This window comes from Notamacropus eugenii, chromosome 2, assembly GCF_028372415.1.
Source record: "Notamacropus eugenii isolate mMacEug1 chromosome 2, mMacEug1.pri_v2, whole genome shotgun sequence".
In the NCBI taxonomy this organism is placed as follows: Eukaryota; Metazoa; Chordata; class Mammalia; order Diprotodontia; family Macropodidae; genus Notamacropus; species Notamacropus eugenii.
In genome coordinates this window covers 445,383,794-445,395,881 of record NC_092873.1, presented here as the reverse complement: position 1 = coordinate 445,395,881, position 12,088 = coordinate 445,383,794, and the positions used below count along the sequence as shown (strand labels likewise).

Below are 12,088 nucleotides of genomic sequence, written 5' to 3'. Positions count from 1 at the left end.
AAACAACTGACCTGGAAAATAGAGCCAGGAGAGACAATTTAAAAATCGTAGGACCACCTGAAAGCCAGGATCAAAAAATGAGCCTAGACATCATCTTTCATGAAATCATCAAGGAAAACTCCCCTGATATTCTAGAAGCAGAGAATAAAGTAAATACTGAAAGAATCCACCAATCACCTCCTGAAAGGGATCTGAAAAGAGAAACTCCTAGGAATATTGTAGCCAAATTCCAGAGTTCCCAGGTCAAGGAGAAAATATTGCAAGCAGCTAGAAAGAAACAATTTGAGTATTGTGGAAATACAATCAGGATAACACAAGATCTAACAGTTTCTACATTAAGGGATTGAAGGGCTTGGAATATGATATTCCAGAAGTCAAAGGATTAAAACAAAGAATCACGTATCCAGCAAAACTGAGTATAATACTCCAAGGGAAAAAAATAGTTATTCAATGAAATAGAGGACTTTCAAGCATTCTTGATGAAAAGACCAAAGCTGAATAGAATATCTGACTTTCAAACACAAGAATTAAGAGAAGCATGAAAAGGTAAACAGGAAAGAGAAATCATAAGGGACTTACTAAATTGAACTGTTTACATTCCTACATGGAAAGACAATATTTGTAAATCTTGAAACTTTTCTCAGTATTTGGGTAGTTGGAGGCATTATACATACACACACACATACACACACACACACACACACACACACACACAAAGGGAGGGAAGGACAGACAGACAAAGAGCATAGGGTGAGTTGAATAGGAAGCGATGATATCTAAAAAATAAAATTAAGGGGTGAGAGAGGAATATATTGGGAGGAGAAAGGGAGAAATGAAATGGGGCAAGTTATCTCATAAAAGAGGCAAGCAAAAGCTTTTTCAAGGAAGGGGAAAAGGATGGAGGTGAAAGAGAAAAAATGAAGCTTACTCTCATCACATTTGGCTCAAGGAAGGAATAACATGCACACTCAATTTAGCATGAAAATCTATCTTGCACCACAGGAAAGTAGGGGAGAAGGGGATAAACAGGGTGGGGGGAATGATGCAAGGAATGGTAAATGGGAAGAGGGAGCAATTAAAAGTAAACACTTTTGGGGAGGGACAAGGTCAAAAGAGAGAATAGAATAAATGGGGGGCAGGATAAGATGGAGGGAAATATAGTTAGTCTTATACAGCATGACTATTATGGAAGTCATTTGCAAAACTACACATATATAGCCTATAATGAATTGCTTGCCTTCTCAGTGGGGATGGATAGGGAGGGAGGAAAGAAGAAAAGTTGGAACTCAAAGTTTTAGGAACAAATGTTGAGAATTGTTTTTGCTTACAACTGGTAAATAAGAAATACATGTAATGGGATACGTAAATCTATCTTCTCCAACAAGATAAGAGAGAAGATGGGGATAAGGGAAGGGAGAGGTGTTAGAAGAGAGGGCAGATTGGGGGAAGGGATAACCAGAATGCATAGCATTGTGGGATGGGGGGGAGGGAAGAGATGGGGAGAAAATTTGAAACTCAAAATTTTGTGGAAGTGAATGTTAAAACTAGAAATAAATAAATAAATATTTTAAAATATTTTTTTAAAAATAAAGTATTTGCATCTCAATGTGTTAAACTTTATTGTAGTGAAAATACTGATTATTTACCCAGTTATAGTACTTATCCTTTTTTGATCACATCATCTTCTAAACTCTTCTAATTAGTAATTTAAAATTCTTAGGTATAACAGAATAAAAGAAGGAAGATACAATGAGCTAAAATATGAACAAAATATATTTTTTTCTTAGTCCATTGGTATTTACCTCATCCCTGATGAGGAACCCTTAATAGAACTAGTATAAACAGAACTATCAATTTCCCATATAAAGGCTCTTACAAACAATTTATTCGTATCAGCTGTCATTGACTCTGTTATCTCCACCATCCCTTGCATCAATATCTTATCTTCAAGATTAGCATGTAGGGTAGCCAGTCAATGGATGCTCATAGTGTAACATGCAAAGTAAACTACAATGCAATGTCAGATGATTCTGTTCTCCATTGGCACACAGATAATGTGTGGCTTTTCTTTATTCTGTGTCAAGTCCTATATGTTATAGAGAAGGCTCAAATTCTCCAGTGGGCAATAGCAATAACACAGGGGCCACAAATTCCAAAGGTCCACAATTACCAAGGCCACAAAAATGCCTTATTCTGTCCTTGTTTATAATTGTGTTGATATACAACATAAGTCCTTGGAAAGTGGAATTTGATTTTCAGTACCAAGCCTGCAAAATATCCCTTTTACAATGCAAACTTTCAAATATTTGAAGGCCCTATCATGTCTTCATTATCTCCCTTTTCCCTCCTCTGCTTCATTCAATGGTTTCATTTATAACAGGCCTCTCTAACCATTATATCCCATTCCCCTATAAGTTCCATTTTCTCGATGACCTTTTGAAGACATAATATACAGAACTTAACACATTACTCCTGTTGTGGTCTGAACAGATCAAAGTGCAACAGGAAAAGTACCACTCTAATTCTGGGCACCATATGTCCTGGCACCTAGGATGTCCTCTTTTTTTTTTTTTTTTTTTTTTTGGCTGTCATATCACACTGTTGATCCAGGCTGAAGTTGTCTTTTTCACAGGGATTATTTACCACCTAATCTCCCCTTTCTCATTCTGTATTAGTGACTTAGATCTTTTACAAACGAAATGCAGGGCCGTATATCTATCCCTATGAAATTCCTTCTGGTTTGTTTTAGCCCATCACTCCAGCGTGTCAGAATGGTTTTGTTGCTTATCTTTTCCAAGAATTTAGCTATCCCTCCCCGACTTATGTCCTAGGGGAATTTGATGAGCACGTCATATAGGCCTTCATCTATATCAGTATTAAATATAATGAACAGTACCCACCTTCCACCCAGGACCCAGCGGTGTCAGCAAGAGAGGCAGAGAGGGAAGCGGGGGCCGGGCCTCCGAGGCCCAAGAAAATGTCTGGTAACAATGATTGGTTTCAGAGTTAGGTATTCCAGCTTTGCCCAGACTTGAAAAAACTTGCCAGTTCAACCTTGTTCAACAACAGTGAATCCTCCTCCAGAATATTCATCATCAGAGAATTACAGCATGTCAAATTTAGCTTCTAAGGTTATACAAATCGCAGGTGACTTTCCAGAATCACTGCTTTCCAAAGTAGTCTTACCTAATTCAAATATTGTCCTTCCTCCAAATAAGATTCCCAAAGAATTCATCACGAAGTACAAATGTGGAGATCAATTCAGTGTCAGCCCTCCAACAGTTTGCACAAATGCAGAGCGTACAACTAGACTTTAAGGAAACTGTAACAACAGGTGATGTCATGGGTCCTTATTTTGCCTTTTGTGCGGTGGTAGATGGTATTCAATATAACTGGACTGGGGACAAAATAAAAAAAGAGTCTCGATCCAATGCGGCCAAGCTTGCCCTTGATGAGCATCTGCAGGTGGAAGATCCTGAACCGAAGAAAGCAGAAGCCTCAGGTCCTCTTCTCATCCCTGTAGACCCTGTCATTTCAGCTGAATCGAATTATGTTTCCCAGGTGCATTACGAAGGGGGCATATCCAACAAGCAAAGATCTCAGGGGCAATTAAGGACACTTTTAATGGTCGAACTGCCAAGCATTCGGAGTTTTGGAATTGTAGCAGCTAATTGGCTGCTTTTGTGATTGAAAGAGCTGAACAGCCTGGGCACAGGTGGATACAAGTACAGCGTATCAAGCCAGATGGGCGTGTGCTTCACTACATCCAAGCTGTGGTAAAAGAGAAGTGCTCTCTGCTCAGGTAGCTCTATAGACAATTTCTGCTCTTGTATAGCAAAAACTTTGCTGCGATGGAAAAGTCGATATTTTGTACTAAACCAGTTTCTAATCTCCTCACTTGTAAGCAGAATATCAACATTTATATGTATTTAAACCAGTTGCCAAAAGGATCTGCTCATATTAAGTCACAACTATGTCTTAATCCTTGCTCCTTATCAGCTTTGGAAGCTAAGGAGGAACTGTCTCCACGTGGTGCTGAAAGGCAACATCTAGCTTACAATTTACTGCCCCTCAGAAGTGGTTAATTGAGTGAGCAGCCTGTCCTCCATTGAGAAACTGACCAGATGGAGGGTGCTCAGGGTGCTGGGAGCGCTGCTCAGACACTTCATCCAGCCCATTTACATTAACAGTATACTTGTAGGAGATGGAAGCTGCAGTAATACTAAAGGATTAGAAATAAGTATCATGTTAATGATGCACTTGCTTCCAAGTTTCCTATGTCTATGCTTTATTTGGTCAATAGTCATAACATCAGCTTAGTACCATCTGTATATCTGCTTCTGACAGACTTGGAATATAAATCCTTAAGTCTGAATTGGGCACAAGGGGACGTTTCTTTGGACATTGTAGATGGAATAAATGGAAAAATCACTGAAAGTTCTCCCTTCAAAAGTGGTATATCAATGGTGAGTAGTCTTTGCAATGTTAAGTCGCTTTAATCTGATGGCCAAAGAATCAAAAAGAGAAGACTTGCTTGAAGCTAGTATTTATCATGCTGCCAAGTGCGTGTCTTGATCCTACCAAGAAGCCAAAACTTTGCTGAAGTCATAGTTGGCAGCAGCATGGCTATGGGGTCTGGATCGTGAAGTCTTCCTGCATTGCACAGTTCAGCATGAGACCATGTGTCATGTACAAATGGCTTTATTTATTTTTTTTTGGTGTGTTTTGATGAGTAAAAATGTTTTTCATAAAAGAAAGCTAAGACATAGCGTTTAGATTTTGAAGTAGTGCCTTGCAATAGCAGTGTCCAGAAAATGCTTTAAATTTGTAAAAATTTGTGTCAATTTACATTGAACAATTAGTTGTTTTTTTTTTTTTTTTGGTAAAGCAATTATTTTACTCAATATATAGACTTTCTGCTTTTATTTTTTGTGATCACTTTAAACTTATGACCCTCTTGCACCCTAAAAGAGAATTCTTATCCTTGGCAACTTTTTAATTTCTAACTTTTTAATTTCTAATTTTCTTTTGATGACCCATAGCTGTCCATTACTGCAATATACCAGTTTTCCAATAAATTTTATTTAAAGAAAAATATATAATGAACAGAATAGGACTTCCTTCTAAAGTTTAAAACATCCTGTTACCTCATCTTGAAATCAGAAAAGTAGCTTCAATTCATTCATGAGATAGGTAAAATTGGTATGATTGATATATACAGATGAGTGTTGGGACTGGAAGCTCAATTCCGTGTGGACAGTCTCGGGCAGGTAAAAGTGGGACTTCTAAATCTTAGAGTCTTACGAGGCCCTCCATGAACAGCGGGGGTTCGAGAAGGTCAGACTGAGCTAGCTCGGCTAGCTCGGGTATTTCCGCCTCTCCCCCGGAGATACCTGATGGGTGGAGTCTCCCTGCCCTCGAGGTCGTCCGGGATTGGAGCACACCTAGTTACCTAACAGCATGGTATTGAGATGCAAACTGTGTGGCTGAAGATTAAGTAGGATTGAGGAAGCCTAAAAGCTTTCTTAGCACGTGTGGAGCCAAAGAGAAAAGTAGGGCTCCGCTTCTTTTCTTTCCTCTCTCCCCTCCCCCTCTCTCCCCCGCTTGTACTTCTACTTCCATTCCCTTAAGCTTAGCCTTCTTATTCCTTTTTCCAAACTGGACTGTGGCCCTGAACTGTCTGACCAATGGAGCAGGTTATAAGGAGGCGCGGAGGGAAGGCACGGCGTATTCTCCCCTGCCTCGCCTTTTCCATCCGCTAGATGGAGCTCCGGGTCTATTTTTTCTTTATGCTCCTTAACTTTCCGCTTAACTTTCTGCTTGCCTGGGTCCTCCGTCCCTCCCATGTTCTCCCCTCCCCTCTCTCCGCTTCCACTCTCATTCCAATCCCGCCCTGGCCTCTCCGGCCCTTCCTTACAAAATTCTCGGAGGTCGTTTAACTCTATTGTGACCCCCGCCTCCCTGCCTTCCCTGTAAAGTATCTCAGCCCAGACCTCCTGTTCCTCTGGCTTTATTACTGGCAACTGATTCCTCATCCCTGCCCTTTTCCCAGGGGTTTGGGAAGCTTCTCTCCCCTTTCTCTCCTTCCGAATCTAGGATTCGGGACTCGCTTCTTTCACAGCCCCTTCCGGGTGTACCCCAAAAGCACCCAGGATTATCTACGCTCCCAATCCCTGTTGGGGCGCCAACTGCCAAGCCTAGAGGCCTGTATTGGGCTACCCGAGTCTTTCTTACCTGTCCAGGTCTTCGGCTGGCCACGCCGGATGCACGTATGAGAGAAAGGACGTTCCAGAGTCAAACAGGGGTTGAGCTTTATTACAGGGTTTTGGTTACAAGTGCAGGGGGTCTTCTTTCTTAGGACGAAGAGGGGGAGATTTCCTAAGAAGGCTAAGCTTAAGGGAATGGAAGTAGAAGTACAAGCGGGGAGAGAGGGGGAGGGGAGAGAGGAAAGAAAAGAAGCGGAGCCCTACTGTCCTCTTGGCTCCACACGTGCTAAGAGAGAGCTTTCTGGCTTCCTCAATCCTACTTAATCTTCAGCCACACAGTTTGCATCTCAATACCATGCTGTTAGGTAACTAGGTGTGCTCCAATCCCGGACGACCTCGAGGGCAGGGAGACTCCACCCATCAGGTATCTCCGGGGGAGAGGCGGAAATACCCGAGCTAGCCGAGCTAGCTCAGTCTGACCTTCTCGAACCCCCGCTGTTCATGGAGGGCCTCGTAAGACTCTAAGATTTAGAAGTCCCACTTTTACCTGCCCGAGACTGTCCACACGGAATTGAGCTTCCAGTCCCAACAGATGAGGATATTAATAGAGATACAAGAATGGTAGATGTTTAATTTTAGTGCTAATTTGTATTCTACGAATCATTCTCTAACATGTATCATTTCTCTAACATGAGATAAACTAAAATATAAGTTGGCAAATGTCATGAAGGCACATTCAAACTTGAGAAAAAATTAGCTACCATCTAACAATTTGTTATACAGTCAGTTGTGAAAGTGACACGGTGACAAAATTTATTACATATATTAGATTATTTAAGCGTTCTGGACACTGGGAAAAGCAAGCCAATGGATACTTTATTTCTGATCCACTTTAATACATCTGCAACTTGATGGCATTCAAAAGTAATCATCAGAATTGCCTATCAAAGGAAGGGTTTTTAGTTATTTCAGGGGGTGGGGAGGATAACCCAAGATGATCTCACCATTTTATGCAGGAGTAAAGTGAGTTGGCAGCATACATAATGAAAGAAGATTGTACTCATGTTTGAAATCTGATAATGAGAATTTAGAAAACATTAGGCTATTTCATAAAAACTCATTCTACCCACTTAAATAAAGGGGCCATACCCTGGCTACTTCTTAAATAAACCTATTCAACGAATAGGTGTTACCTCATCCTAAGTGAATGCCTGCAAAGACCTTGGCCTAAAGGGCCCAAGGTCTCCTGGTGCATCCTGGGTCATCTCCAGTCATCCTGGGGAATATCAGGTCTCTGAATTCAGATGGCTCTTGAGGAGAAGTGAGGCTGGTGACTTGCACAGCCCTACCTCACTCAAAGTCAAGTGCAAATCATGTCATCATTTCTCTGATGGCATGGTCTTCTTCTACAACAAAGAACAAACATACAAACCCACTTAAAAGTTAATCAAGACAATGATCACAAAAACAAGGTTCAGAGGGTCGGAGCCAAGATGGCAGAGTAGAAAGACGCACATACACATAGCTCCGAACCCACAACTCACAGAACGGCTAGAGGGGACCAACCCACCGTGAATTCTGCACCCAGAGGCCACGGAATATTGGAGCGAGGGAGATTTCTGTTCCGGAGAGACCTGGAAACCTCTCGTGGGGGGTCCTTCGCGCTGCGGACTGGGCGCCGGGACAGGGAGCTGAGTGCAGCCCTGCAGCGGTCGCGATACCATGAGGAAAAGATCCGAGCAGGCTTTGGGGACGGGACCTCCAGTGGCCACGCGGGTCCCTCCACCCACAGAGGGACCTGCAAACCTCTCGCAAAAGGTCCGTCGCGCTGCGGGTGCGGAGCCCAGCCCGGACCTGCAGCGGCCACAGCTCCGAGAGGTACAGATTCGAGCAGGCTTCAGAGACGGGATTTCCAGCGGCGGCACAAGCCCCACCACTCACAGGTGACGAGGGTCGGTGAGAGAGTCTCTTTGGAAGGTCGAGAGGGGAGTGGGGTGCCCCCATGGTTCGGGCCCCCCCCCCCCGGGAGATAGAAGCTGAGAGGCGGCTGCAGACAGGGCCTCCCCAAGTGGGCGGGAGCCTGGATCCATTGTGGAAGGTCTGTGCATAAACCCCTGAGGGAACAGAGCCTGAGAGGCGGCCCTGCCCCGAACTGACCATCTGAACTTAATTCTCACACTGAATAGCAGCCCTGCCCCCTCCAAAAGCCCTAAGGTGGGAAGCAGCATTTGAATCTCAGTCCGCAAACGCTGGCTGGGAGGACCAGGAGATGAGCTGGGTGTGAGGAGGATATTCAGAGGTCAAGCCACTGGCTGGGGAGAATGCCAAGAAAAGGGAAAAGAAATAAAACTATTGAAGGGTACTTTCTCGGAGAACAGACACTTCCTCCCTTCCTTTCTGACGAGGAAGAACAATGCTTACCATCAGGCAAAGACACAGAAATCAAGGATTCTGTGTCCCAGCCCACTCAATGGGCTCAGGCCATGGAAGAGCTCAAAAAGAATTTTGAAAATCAAGTTAGAGAGGTGGAGGAAAAACTGGGAAGAAAAATGAGAGGGATGAAAGAGAAGCATGAAAAGCAGATCAGCTCCCTGCTAAAGGAGAACCAAAAAAATGTTGAAGAAATTAACACCTTGAAAACTAGCCTAACTCAATTGGCAAAAGAGGTTCAAAAGGCCAATGAGGAGAAGAATGCTTTCAAAAGCAGAATTAGCAAAATGGAAAAGGAGATGCAAAAGCTCACTGAAGAAAATAGATCTTTCAAAACTGGAATGGCACAGATGGACGCTAAGGACTTTATGAGAAAGACAGATATCACAGAACATAGCGTGAAGATTCGAAAAATGGAAGATAATGTGAAATATCTTATTGGAAAAACAACTGACCTGGAAAATAGAATCAGGAGAGACAATGTAAAAATTCTGGGACTACCTGAAAACCACGATCAAAAGAAGAGCCTAGACATCATCTTCCATGAAATTATCAAGGAAAACTGCCCTGAGATTCTAGAACCAGAGGGCAAAATAAATATTCAAGGAATCCGCAGAACGCCACATGAAAGAGATCCAAAAAGAGAAACTCCTAGGAACATTGTGGCCAAATTCCAGAATTCCCAGGTGAAAGAGAAAATATTGCAAGCAGTTAGAAAGAAACAATTCAAGTATTGTGGAAATACAATCAGGATAACACAAGATCTAGCACCCTCTACATTAAGGGATATAAGGGAATGGAATAGGATATTCCAGAAATCAAAGGAACTAGGACTAAAACCAAGAATCACCTACCCAGCAAAACTGAGTATAATACTTCAGGAGAAAAAATGGTCTTTCAATGAAATAGAGCATTTTCAAATTTTCTTGATGAAAAGACCAGAGCTGAAAAGAAAATTTGACTTTCTAACACAAGAATGAAGAGAACCATGAAAAGGTGAACAGCAAAGAGAAGTCATAAGGGACTTACTAAAGTTGAACTGTTTACATTCCTACATGGAAAGACAATATTTCTAACTCTTGAAACACTTCAGTATCTGGGCACTGGGTGGGAGTACACACACACACACATGCACACACGCACACATACATAGAGACAGAGTGCACAGAGGGAACTGAAGAGGATGGGATCATATCTCAAAAAAAAAATGAAATCAAGCAGTGAGAGAGAAATATTGGGAGGAGAAAGAAAGAAGTTGAATGGGGCAAATTATCTCTCATAAAAGAGGCAAGCAAAAGACTTATTAGTGGAGGGATAAAGAGGGGAGGAAAGAGAAAAACATGAGGTCTACTCTCATCACATTCCACCAAAGGAAAGAATAAAATGCACACTCATTTTGATAGGAAAACCTATCTCATAATACAGGAGAGTGGGGGACAGGGGCACAAGCAGGGTAGGGGGGGAGGATGGAGGGGAGGGCATGGGGAGGAGAATGCAATCCGAGGTTGACACTCATGAGGAAGGAAAGGATCATAAGAGAACAGAAGTAATGGGGGACAGGATAGGATGGAGGGAAATATAGTTAGTCCTATACAATACAACTAGTATGGAAATCATTTGCAAAACTACACAGATCTGGCCTATATTGAACTGCTTGTCTTCCAAGGGGAAGGGGTGGAGAGGGAGGGAGCTAAAGATGTTGGAACTCAAAGTGTTAGGATCAAATGTAATGTTCTTACCACTGGGAAATAAGAAATACAGGTTAAGGGGTCAAGAAAGCTATCTGGCCCTACAGGACAAAAGAGAAGACGGAGACAAGGGCAGGGAGGGAGGATAGAGGGGAGAGCAGATTGGTCACAGGGGCAATTAGAATGCTTGGGATTGGGGGGGGAGGGGAGAAAAGGGGAGAAAATTTGTAACCCAAAATTTTGTGAAAATAAATGTTAAAAAAAAAAAAACAAGGTTCATGTAATCTTTGAGAACTAGAAGAGTTTCCATTCAATCAAGGATAATGACATATGTTGCACAATTTTCAATATTTAATTTCCCAAACCTTTGTTAAGATGCTTAATGTGTGTGCCTTACTATTCTAGGCATTGGATCTTCTCTAATGCCTAGAATAGTAAACCATACCACATTGATCTTCACCACAATACTTACAAAGGCGTTACTATGAAGATGGTAGAATGGTGCTTTTCAGCCTAAATGCCTAAACCTACAAATCTTAAAAGAAAAAAAAAAAAAACCAGATCTGTAGTAATGGAAACTGTGTTCAATTAGAGAAGAAGACAGAGCCACCACATGAGGTATTTTAGTATAATAATATTTATATTAAATAATAATAATGAAATAATACTGGAGAGCTGAAATTTTTAAAGTTTCTCTTTCCCTTGCTCAACTCTGTTGTACATTGTATATTGGGTAGAATTAGTCCATGACAGTGAACAGTGTTGGTTTTCAGGGACCTGATTAAGAAGAACATATCAGGTCCCCCAGTGGAAGTAAATTAGCCTAAATCTACCTTGTTCCCCTAGAAAAACAGAAAGCATTGATTCTTCTCAGCAATGTAAAGGAAAAAATTGGCAACTTGGAGAGGGGTAACATGAAACAGAAGATTTGAATTACAGTACTAGGTAGAGTGGAAGAGTTTTTTGCAACCAAGGGAAAGGGAACTAGAATTTTAGGTGCAATTAGTCTTCTCATTCATGGAGCTGACTCAGAGCGTGGAACCAGTCATGTTCTCATATGCCTCATCTAGAAGAAGCTGAGTACATCCCACATCAGTAGTCTGTGCAAAATGAAATATGATTACCATAGCACTGAAGGGATCAATGAGGAAAACAGATAGTGACAATAGAATTAATAAGTTGAAAGGAAATAAAAATTAAGAGATAAAGGTTAGACATGAGCTTAACTCAAAAATCAATACACAACCAATAAAACGGAAAAAAAACTAGTGATATTTTGAAAAGCCAAAGCACCTTGAATAAATTTAGTTTAAGTGAAAGTGAGCCAAAAACATGAAAAAGACAGCAACACAAATTTTGTATATTTCCCAGAGACCATGGAACAACAAAATTCCATGATATTTCAAAAAAGACAAAACTTTAAAAAAAAGTGGGCTGATACATTGCTAGTCAGATTTCTCGCAGCAAAAATAAGAATAGCAATTTAAGACATTTAATGGAGAATCCTTCCAAAGTAGGTGAGGTTAGCTTGAAACCACAAACGCAACACTACCAGCAGCAACAGCACCATCCCCACTGTGCCACCACTACCACTGCTGCTGTGACTACCACTACTGCTACTACTACTATTATTACTACTGCTTCTACTACTACTACTACTACTACAGTTATTGCAAGAAGTAAAATAAGGAAACTTCAGAAAGTTTCATCAAATACTGATGACTAAATCCACAGAACACCACAGAAGAGAAGTCTTATATTTGA

General features: G+C 41.5%; 1 pseudogene; it reads left to right on the top strand.

Annotated features, from left to right (window-relative positions):
* Positions 1-2,977: 2,977 nt before the first annotated feature.
* Positions 2,978-4,729, top strand: LOC140523158 (adenosine deaminase domain-containing protein 1-like; annotated as a pseudogene).
* The last annotated feature ends 7,359 nt before the right edge of the window (positions 4,730-12,088 follow it).